At 35.3% G+C, this 11,153-nt stretch overlaps 1 long non-coding RNA gene across 1 annotated transcript; it reads left to right on the top strand.

The window, feature by feature from the left end:
• The first annotated feature begins 678 nt into the window (after positions 1-678).
• Positions 679-6,370, top strand: LOC311083720. The gene is made up of 5 exons (XR_014606346.1): positions 679-914; positions 1,161-1,270; positions 1,366-1,409; positions 2,514-2,578; positions 6,024-6,370. It is a non-coding gene; the product is annotated as an uncharacterized lncRNA (long non-coding RNA).
• Positions 6,371-11,153: the final 4,783 nt, after the last annotated feature.

Raw genomic sequence — 11,153 nt, 5'->3', positions numbered from 1 at the left:
AGTGTTGCCAACTTAGCGCCTTTGTCGCTATTTTTAGCGACTTTTCAGACCCCCTTAGCGACATTTTTTCAAAACAGCGACTAGCGACAAATCTAGCTACTTTTTGGACAAACCTCAGTAACCTCTAAATGTTGCCAGCACAGTCCTACGAGCGCGAGTTTTGCTTTCTCCCTGCCGTCACACACCTCTCTCTGCGTCTACCCTGTTCAGTGAATGGCTGAGAGAGGAGCAGCAGCACGGCAGCTTACAGACGTGAATGAGCAGTGTTGTTTCACGGACTTATTACTTTGTTTTATATTTAAAGAATTTAGTTTGACCATTTTATTTTCCTTTCTTTTCTTGTGCTTATCACTTGCATACTCACTTTAACAGTGCTTTAGTTCACAACTTCACCCAGTTCCCGAACTCTCTCAATTCAGATAATTTTACACATATAAAAAATAGTCATTCAATAGCTACTCGTCTGACAAAAAAATATAGTAAATTAGAACAGCTTTATTGGATATTCGGCTATATTATATTATTATGTTATACTAAAATACAGTATGTGAGCATGATTTTAATGAGAAAAAACATTAGGCAGGCAGAACGCAAGTACGCCGCGATGACGTCATGAATATGCTAATTGACGTATGACGTCATCTAGCGACATTTAGCGACTTTAAGGGGAGGCGTTAGCTACTTTCCTTTGAAAATAGTTGGCAACACTGGTGTGTGTACGCGCGCTGCTGCTGCTCGGGATCTTCAGTACTAGCCTCCTTCGGTTCTGTGGCTTTTACATTGTTTAAAACATGGATTATTTTGCATCGTACTGTTACATTTTTATTTTGAGCGAGTTGCGGGATGTAAATGGACAACGAATTTTAACAACGTTCGTAGCCTACGTGTAACGGACATATTGCAATCTGCGGAAGGTAAATAACTTTATTTTATATAAAAATACATTCTGCTACATCAAAATATAGTGTGTTAAATTGAGAAGCTAATTTTAAATGCGACTAGAGCAATATCGATATTATGTCAATGTTTCAGGCTGCATGTGTAACGTTAGGCTAAATATTGTCAGCTAAGTTAGTTTTTGATAAAAATAAATAAAAATAAACCTCAGCATAGTCTGAGCTTTACAATGAGTGAACTGAGAACATTGTGTCTTTATACAGAGAGGAACTCGACCCACACTATGAAAACTAGGCTTTTGAATGATCGCGGGATATCGGCCTAACGTTACCGTCAAAATGATGAGTCATCATCATAATATGTTTTTGAGCTGGTGAGTAAAAATTTGCAAGCTTTTTATGTCTCTTTTAGTAAGTAAATACAAATAGCTAATAATATTGCTGTATGTGTGTGTTTCCCATTATCCAGGAATTTTGGGAATAAATTATCCAGCCACATGATCTTCAGTTGCGGTGAGTATTGTCATAGTAAAATACACGTGAAATAGAGGCAGAACATGTAAACTCTGCTCAAAGGCACACTGGTCCAAACCCTCCAGTCAAAATTGTACCTGTCTTCTTGATATGAGTTTTTATGGGCCTAGCTGACCCAAACATAAATGTCCTTTCAAAATGAAATTATTTTCAAACCTGTATGACTTCTGTGAAACACAAGAATGTTGGGAATAAAACAACATTGGAACCCATTTTATGGAAACAAATGTTCCCAATGTTTCATGATAACAAAAGAAGAACATTCTACTTGCAACATTTTGAGCATATTTTGGGAATGTTGCTAAAGTTAAAGTTGTACAATGATCTCAATATAACATTGTCCCAATGTGTCATGATAACAAAAGAAGAACATTCTCTCTGTCACGTTAGGGAAATGTTTTGAGGATATCATTGAGAGATGAGATGTTGAATGTTCTTCATAAAACGTTCTTCTAATGTGACAAGTTAACACAATTAGAACATTTTACTTGCAACATTTTGAAAAAATAAAATAAAATAAACATCAGCATAGGAGCTTTACAATGAGGGAACTGAGAACATTGTGTCTTTATACATAACATAAATGTCCTTTCAAAATGAAATTATTTTCAAACCTGTATGACTTACTTCTCTGAAACACAAGAATGTTGGGAATTAAACAACATTGGAACCCATTTTATGAAAAAAAAAAAAAAAAACAGTGAAGTCATTTCTCAAGATATCTTAATTAAGGTTATACAAAATAAATTCATACAGTTTTGGAACAACATGGAGTACCGGTAAATAACGATAGAGAGTCTATTTTTTGGATGAGCTGTTCTTTTTAGGACATGTTCCCAGGGTCCTTTGCTAAATTAACCATGGTTTTTATTATAGTAAAGTGTAGAAACAATATTTTTATGGTGGATTGATTACAATAATTTATTACCATTTAGTTAGTGTAGCAAAACCATGGTTAATGTTAGTAAGGGTTCTCCAGATTTATATAGCCTAACACTTAAGGAAAACATAAAAAATGGTCCTATGTCACCCAGATCAATAGTCTGTTAACACACATTAACACACTTTTTACATTTTCTTAAGATCAAGCATTGGACCAATGTTTACGGAGCAGAACAGGCACCAACAGAGAAACAAGTCCATCACTAGTAAGTATCCACTGCATTTTATAAAACCGTAGTCAATTTTAAACGCACAATGCACTCCAAAATAAAAATGATCTATTTTTTTCTCCCTCGTGCCAGATTTATATCTGTCCCAGATTTATATCTGACTTTCTTTCCACAGAGATTTTTAGAAAAATGATCATTAAAGAGAATCATATAAAGAGAAATGTGGGAGGAGCTTGAATTTATTGCCTAGCCCTGTTTGTTTGAACCGCGAGAGCCGTCAAAGCTTATGCTACTCCTATGTCATGCACCGACAAGAGCCTTTTATAGTCAACACGTCGGACGCAAGCAACTTGCACTTTTGCCCCCACCAACAACGCATAGTAGCCTATTGCATACAACGGTGCGTCGCGTATCAAAAACTGGGACGACACATTTTTCTACTCATAGACGCATATGGCGGCCGAAGTGTAGTGATGCGTAGCCTTGCAGGCGCATATGCGTATCGATGCGTTGACTAACTCTTTGGGCGTAATTTGACTTGCATATGGCTGTCTGCTGGAAGCTAGTTATTTAAGTCGATAAAATTATAAATATGGTAGGGCTGGGGGAATTAACACGTTAATCTTCGCGATTAATTTGAGATGCTTAACGAGTTTATAAAAAAAATGCAATTAACGCAGCACTTTTTTTGCCTCATTTTAATGACTTCCTGTTGCGGAAAAGGCTGCAAAATATGCCGTCCCGCCCCTCCGTGTTCGGCGATCAGGTTTTATTCTCGCGCAGCTTTCATGACCGGGTCTTTTCCGCTCCGCGCTCTCCATTCCGTGTGTGTGTGTCGGCGCACTGACACACACACACAACATTGAGCAAACATTGAGCTCTTTGCTCAATGTTCTGCTCCGTGTTTGCGCTGCGCGTTCTGCTCTGTCGTTAACGGCCCAAACGCTCCAATCATGTACCGATCACGCACTGGAAAAGCAAAGTCAAATAACGTGAAATTTCTCAGTAGTAGACTTCTGTGAAATAGCCCTACTGAGCTGGTATAGTCATGCTGACAACAATGGTAAAATGACCTGCTCTGATCACATGCTCTTGTAATAATAGCTTTGTAGGACTATGTTTTATTTTGATAATTAGTAAAAAAAAAATTATAATAATAAATTGTTAAATTTATTATGTTGATTGATTATTGAAAAATAATAATATATTGATATATTGATGTTTAATATTATTTTAATACAGGGCTATTTTCTGTTCCTTTTTTTCCTTTTTGTTGTTTAATTAGGTTATTCTAAGTTTAAATATTGATGATTACAAGCTTGGGGGAAATGCAATTAATTGCATTTAATTACAGCAAATTGTGTAAATAATCAGTTACTTTTTTTAATCGATTCCCAGCCCTAAAATATAAAATATGGATATGTTTCTTACACAAACGCATCACTTCGCTTCACCTTTCGCCTTTATTAACCTGCCAGAGCCGTGTGGAGTACTTTTATCATGGATGGATGCATTTTTATGGACTTGTCAAAAAAATCCCACAGGGAGCTACAGAATAAGAAATCTTTGAAGTCCACTTTTTTACTGTCTGTTTCCATCAGTAAAATTACAGTTGTTTTTTTTCTCTCAGAATTGTGAGGCAAGAACACACAATTGCAAGAAAATATCAGAATTGTGAGCTGTCTTTTTTACTCCCCTCAGAATTCACCCTTCGAGGGAGTTTGATTGACAGGTATTTTTTACATTTTTATTTTACCAAAAATATTTTTTTCTAAAAAAATTACACAAATTAAACGTTGAGACTTTGTTTCAACTTTCATATCAAAAGTAACCTGCTCTGTCTTGTCTCTGCGTTTAAACGTTTCAGCGTTTTTTCTGTGATCCGCAATGTATTTTTCATTGCGTGACAATATGATGTGTGGCGTGAGAGCGCCATGGCTTGTTGGACATAGCAACATGGCTGCCTGTTAATTATCACTGGACTACTTCGCTCTCGCATCTCCCAAAAGTAAATTTTTTTTTGTTTTCTTGATTCCATTTGAATGGTTTAATTAAATTGCTATAACCAATTATTTAAAATGTAATGATTTAAGCAAAACGTTCTTCAAAGGTTAAACCAAACTTTTATTTGACGGATTGCCGTGTAGACCTTTGAGTTTCTCTGTGTTTTATGATATGATGATAGTTTTTCTCAAATGAAGCTAAAATGCTGCTGAAGTGACTCTCAGAGCAGCTGTATTGATGAAGTGCATTAATGTTCTCATATAGAAACGACAGCAAAAAAAAAAATAAGCCAGAATTGCTTTTTTTTCTCAGGTTTTACTAATTTATCCTGTGATTCTGACTTTCAAACGGCCAATTGCGAGTTTATATCTCGCACTTCTGAGAAAAAAAAGTTTGAATTGTGATTCGCAATTACCTTTTTTAAAAATTGTATTCCATGGCGGAAACAAGCTTTCATATGCACAGACAGTAGCTCACATTTAACATGCAGATTGTGCGCACACAGAAACCTACTGGAGCACAAAAAGTTAGTGTCAACACTGTCCTGTGATTTCTCAATAAGAAACAGAAGTTATAGCATATTTTTCTTTCTGCTTTTGAAGTAACTAAAACTTACAGCTTAGCTAATAGCAAAGAGACGATTCACAGGTATGATTAAATCACACTAGAAATTGTTCTATCTCAAATGCAGTACTACTTTATCTGTATCTGATTTAAAACAAGCAGAAATCTGTAAGAAATGTAACAATCCATAGACAATATAACTGATGAAAATAAGCTGTTACATCAGAGCAAAAGCATCGTGGGCAGTGCTGTGACATGCTGCAGCTGTGCTCAAGGCTACCTGAGTTCGAGGTTCACACTTCTCAAGCCAAGTTTGTAGTTTGTTAAAATAATTTAGCCTCTAGTTGTGTTATTAAAGGGATACTCCACTTTTTTTGGAAATAGGCTCATTTTACAACTCCCCCAGAGTTAAACAGTTGAGTTTTACCGTTTTCGAATCCATTCAGCCGAGTTTCTGATATTTGGAAGAATATCAGTAACCAGACAGTTTCTGGTCTCATTGACTTCCATAGTAGGAAAAAATATATACTATGGAAGTCAATGAGACCAGAAACTGTCTGGTTACTGACATTCTTCTAAATATCAGAAACTCGGCTGAATGGATTAGAAAACGGTAAAACTCAACTGTTTAACTCTGGGGGAGTTATAAAATGAGCCTATTTCCAAAAAAAGTGGAGTATCCCTTTAACATGTATATAATGGATTAAGTATATGTTTTAAATTACAGAAACAAAATAGATACTCATAAGGTATCATATTTATACTTTTAAATAAACTAATCTAATTAATTTCTGATTAATAATTAGGCTGGCTAATTTTGAAAGTTTTCAAAGTCAATATTGCTTGTGATCTTAATATGTAATATGTATTTGTATTATTTTTGTTTACACTGTTGCATGATCTTCTTTTATAGGCTATGAGGAAAAACTCTACCATGCACACAGAGAATGGAGCTCAATTCTGCTAACTGGGATAGCAGCTGAAAAAGAAGAAGAGAAGAACAGTAGAACACCTATTAATGCAGATGACTTTATTCTTTTTCTGCAAGAACCAAGACAACCAAAGACTGATGATGAGCGCTCTGAGCAAACAGCAGTCAAGACGTGTGATTGCACATTGGACTTTACTGAGTTCTTCATTTAATGTTGGGCATCTACTGTACGCAGAACTTCTAATAATTTATGTGAATGCCATTCATAAACCTGTTAGATTTTTGTTTTATTTTAGAGATTAATAAAATTGTATGTTTTAACAATGTTATAGCTAAGCATTTTTTATGTTTAAGAGAACATTTTGGGAACAAAAATAAAACTTCCCACTAAAAAATTTATAAGAATGTTAAGTAGTATTTTTAAGAGTATTTTTAGAGAATGTTATCCTAACTTTTAGAAGAACGTTCTAAGAATAAAAATAAAACTTCCTGCTAAAAACTTTATAAGAATAAAGGGATAATGTTCTAAAAATGTTATGATTAAACATTTATAGAAGGTCATCATCACAAAACATTTTTAGAGTGTTCTTAGAGAATGTTATCCTACCTTTTAGGAGAAATAATGTTCTAACAATATTATTATTAAACATTTTTATAATGTTGTAAAAAAAAATGTTATCTGAACTTTTAAAAGAACATTCTGGGAACAAAAATAAAAACACCCCCTGAAAACTTTCTAAGAACGTTAGAGAATAATGTTGTAAGAATGGTACACCTAAACATTTTAATAATGTTTTTAAATAATGTTATCCGAACATTTAAAAGAACATTCTGGGAACAAAAATAAAACTATCCGCTTACAACATTATAAGAACGTTAGAGAATAATGTTATAAGAATGTTATTACTAAACATTTTAATAATGTTTTTAGAAAATGTTCTCTAAACATTTAAAAAAACATTCTGGGAACAAAAATAAAACTACCTGCTGAAAACGTTCTATGAACATTAGAGAATAATGTTATAAGAACGTTATTACTAAACATTTTAATAATGTTTTTAAAAAAATGTTATCCGAACATTTATAAGAACATTCTGGGAACAAAAATAAAACTACACGCTAAAAACATTATAAGAACGTCAGAGAATAATGTTATAAAAATGTTACTACTAAACATTTTAATAATGTTTTTAGAAAATGTTCTCTAAACATTTAAAAAAACATTCTGGGAACACAAATAAAACTACCCGCTGAAAACGTTCTGAGAAAATTAGAGAATAATGTTAAAAGAATGTTACTACTAAACATTTTAATAATGTTTTTAAAGAATGTTCTCCAAACTTTTAAAAGAACATTCTGGGAACAAAACTAAAACTAGCCACTGAAAACTTTCTAAGAACGTTAGAGAATAATGTTAAAAGAATGTTACTACTAAACATTTTAATAATGTTTTTAAAGAATGTTCTCCAAACTTTTAAAAGAACATTCTGGGAACAAAACTAAAACTAGCCGCTGAAAACTTTCTAAGAACGTTAGAGAATAATGTTAAAAGAATGTTACTACTAAACATTTTAATAATGTTTTTAAAGAATGTTCTCCAAACTTTTAAAAGAACATTCTGAGAACAAAACTAAAACTAGCCGCTGAAAACATTTATAGAACAATACATGCTAATGTTCTTAGAACATTTTTAGAACAAAAAATTTCTAGCTGGGGATTTGCCAGACGCGCGCCAGGAGCGGTTCACAGCCAAGGAGAGCAACGCTCTCGTCAGGGACGTTGGGGATGGAGAAACCCACCCAAATTAACTTCGGTTAAAAAGGTGTATGATAATTTGGGTAAATGTGTAAGCTAGATGTATGCTTTTATAATAAATTGTCTATCTATCTATCTATCTATCTATCTATCTATCTATCTATCTATCTATCTATCTATCATAATAATGTATGATTTGCAAAAATGAAAACTGTTGCTTCTGTGTAGATGAGAGAATCAAAGTGTATGCGCGTTGTGCACACGCTACATTGATTATGGCCAAGCATGCGCCCTTAAAATAGCATATGAATAACATGCGCAACGCGCCACTGACTTTAAACTATTTTTTCCTGGTTAGTGGCGCAATTGTTTTCTAAACCTGCAAAATAGCATGAAGGAACGTTTGCGCCGGAACACGCCTCCTTTTTTGCGCTGAACCGCCCAGGGAGCGCAAGTTCATTCCCTAGTTTAGCGACGTGCTTCTGTGGAGGGAAAAGCGCGCTTTGCGCGGGTGCAAAATAGGAATGATACATGCGTCAGTGTACAAAGTCAATTGCGCTGGGTGCAAGATAGGGCCCTTTGTGTTTTAAAAACTCCGCTCCTTTCGAACAATCGACTACAAGCTTGCATTCAGATCTGGCACCATCCAATCAACAGTCGGTAGAATGAACCAAGACCCTTTCTTTTTCAACAGTCTGTTTCACTCAGATGTCATACAAAAGGAAATATCTGTCGCTACTTCCATTTCATCTCAATTTTAAGAGTTTGGCTCTAAGACCTTCTGAAGTTCTGGAGTTCTCAGAGGGCAAATTATGTTCCATTTGAAAGAAAGCCACAACATGAACAGAACAGCTGGAAATCAGCAGTTCATTCCATCTTGGTCAAAGCAACAGTTACATGCTGGTCCTTCAGCAACCTGTTATTTGAAAGAAATTCATTGTGGAGAGCATTATGGATATAAGCGAAATTGACATCAGATCAGTATAGAGTTGATTTAAGGGGAATGTTTGCTGTTCTTCTTTTTCAAGTGAATGATTTAGACACGCACCAATTGGTATGGTCACACCTTGACACCTAAATTAGACAGCAATCCATTCTGAACCATATCGTATATAGATATGTCCAAATTTTCCAAGCCTAGCCATTATTATAACAGTGGTGTGATGAAAGTCATTATGTGTGAAGTCAAAAAATGTGACTATAAATTTATTTAACTTTTCTTTGACTCACAGATGATCATTTTTTATTTTTATTTTAAACTATATGTAATAAAAAAGCATTCTTATAAAGCAAAAAAAGTAACTATTGAAAAATAGAAATAAATATACTATAAAACTAATTATTGTCAGAAATAACATCAAAGTTTGCCATGAGGGTTGACCCTTAACTGAGGTAAAAACACTGTAAAATATGACCTTGAGTGACTTATATTTATGAAACAGATACATTTTAAAATATGATCGATAACAAAGTCCATTTCAAAGAAAGTCTGTTCACTTGGCGGCCATATTTGCAACGCCACAGTGCATCTAATTCTGGCATTCAGCAAGTTGAATGGGGGAATCCTGAAACTCACAATTAAATAACATATTTCAAATCAGCAACAAAATCTGACACAAACTGTCCCATAAATATTGTGCCCAAATAGCGCAAAAAAAGCTTATTTTTCAGGCTTGACCAGCCAATGCGCATGTGCAGTCCTAAGCGCGATTCTCATGCAAGCGGCAACCTTCCGGTCTCTCTCTTGAATCCAACACGGTAGTGACTTAAACTGCAGTTCATCGACTGGCCGCTAGAGACAGGCACCAAAAGAGAATCAATTCCATAGACCAGTGGTCTTCACTATTTTTTTCATGAGAGCCACACTGATAGGACAAAGTCAGGAGAGCCAATTTTACCGCAAAGTATCAAAAGTTACATCCAGTCATAAATACCATGACTGCTTATCAATCTGTCATCCATGAACATACAATATGCATTGCAATAGCCTAAATACAAAAGGGTGGGGAAAAAAAAACATTATTTATGATTTACCAGTAAAAATTTTAACTCAGACAAGACGATTTCCCTTAATGACAAAAAAAGCAGGATTTCCAGAATATATTCATCCCAGAATATATTTAATGGCCTTAAGATATTTTTTTTCTACATAAGCCCATCATGTATCTAACCATCCTGATTGATGAATCTGAATGTATTGTAGTTTGTATGAACGCTAAACACGTGATCGGGTTGATGTGCGTGTTTATGTCACAAGCTCAAAATCGGAATTCATTTTTTGACACGCCGCACACTGCACATATACAAAGTTTCCCGCTGTTTGCGCTTAATAACCATCTCCTACATTCGTTCTATATTTGTTTTAAACATCAGACTTAATATTTATCCATTTCTATTCATAATTTGGAGACTATGAGCATGAACCGTTGTGCCGTGCTGCTCATATTTATCACGCAGTAAAAATGCCTCTCCTCGCGCCCAAAACCGTCGTCTGTGGATGAGAATCCGAAACAGGAACTGGTGGGACGTTGTCCAGCTCCACTTCACAGACGCTGAGTGAAAGTGAAAGGAGAATTTTAGAATGACGGGACACTCATTTATGACACTTTATTCAACAGGAAGAACAGCTCGTTCAGTGCGTCATACATCATCCTTTCAGTTTCGGTTTTCAATCCGATCAAGATGTTCTCTCGATCGGATTAAAAAAGGAATAAACCACCCCTTTCAATCCGATCTAAATTATTTGTAATAGAGCTGACACTTTGAGTTTTAATGGGTGATGATATAGCCCTAGTTGTTTTTAAGAAATATCTGTAGTGACTGCATGATCACATCACCGTATTATTTACCGCCATGCGAGCCACAAATTAGAGCTTGGCGAGCCGCAGGAGGCCGATGAGGAACACTGCCATAGACCCTCCATGTTAAAATGCCCAACTTTACAGTAGAAAAAAAATATGTTTACAGCCTGGTACAAAAAGTGGTTTTGGTCTATATAGATAATTTTGCCCTTCATGACAACTGTGAGGGGGGTGATTTTTTTTAATATAATTCATCCGTTTAAATTATATTAAGCCTTAAAGTTCTGCATAATTAAGGGCGTGGCCACTTGAGTGACATGTGGATTGCCGCTGCTGTCACTACTAGCCGTTTGTCTGCTGTCTGTTAGCCATCACGTCACCTCAGCTAATCCCGCCTCTTTGCGTGTTTACACGACAGTTTCACACGTTTTTGGCCCTTTTGGCCTTCCATAGAACGGCAGCTTCTAACGGCAACTGCAGTGACGCAATGACTTTACCAATCAGCGATTGGCTCTTTTACTTAGAAGGCGAGACGTATTCCGCTCGTCTATGATTC

The sequence above is a fragment of the Abramis brama genome (genome assembly GCF_963993115.1).
Source record: "Abramis brama genome assembly, chromosome: 5".
In the NCBI taxonomy this organism is placed as follows: Eukaryota; Metazoa; Chordata; class Actinopteri; order Cypriniformes; family Leuciscidae; genus Abramis; species Abramis brama.
Note: the sequence above shows the minus strand (reverse complement) of the source record. Positions and strands in the feature narration are given on the sequence as shown.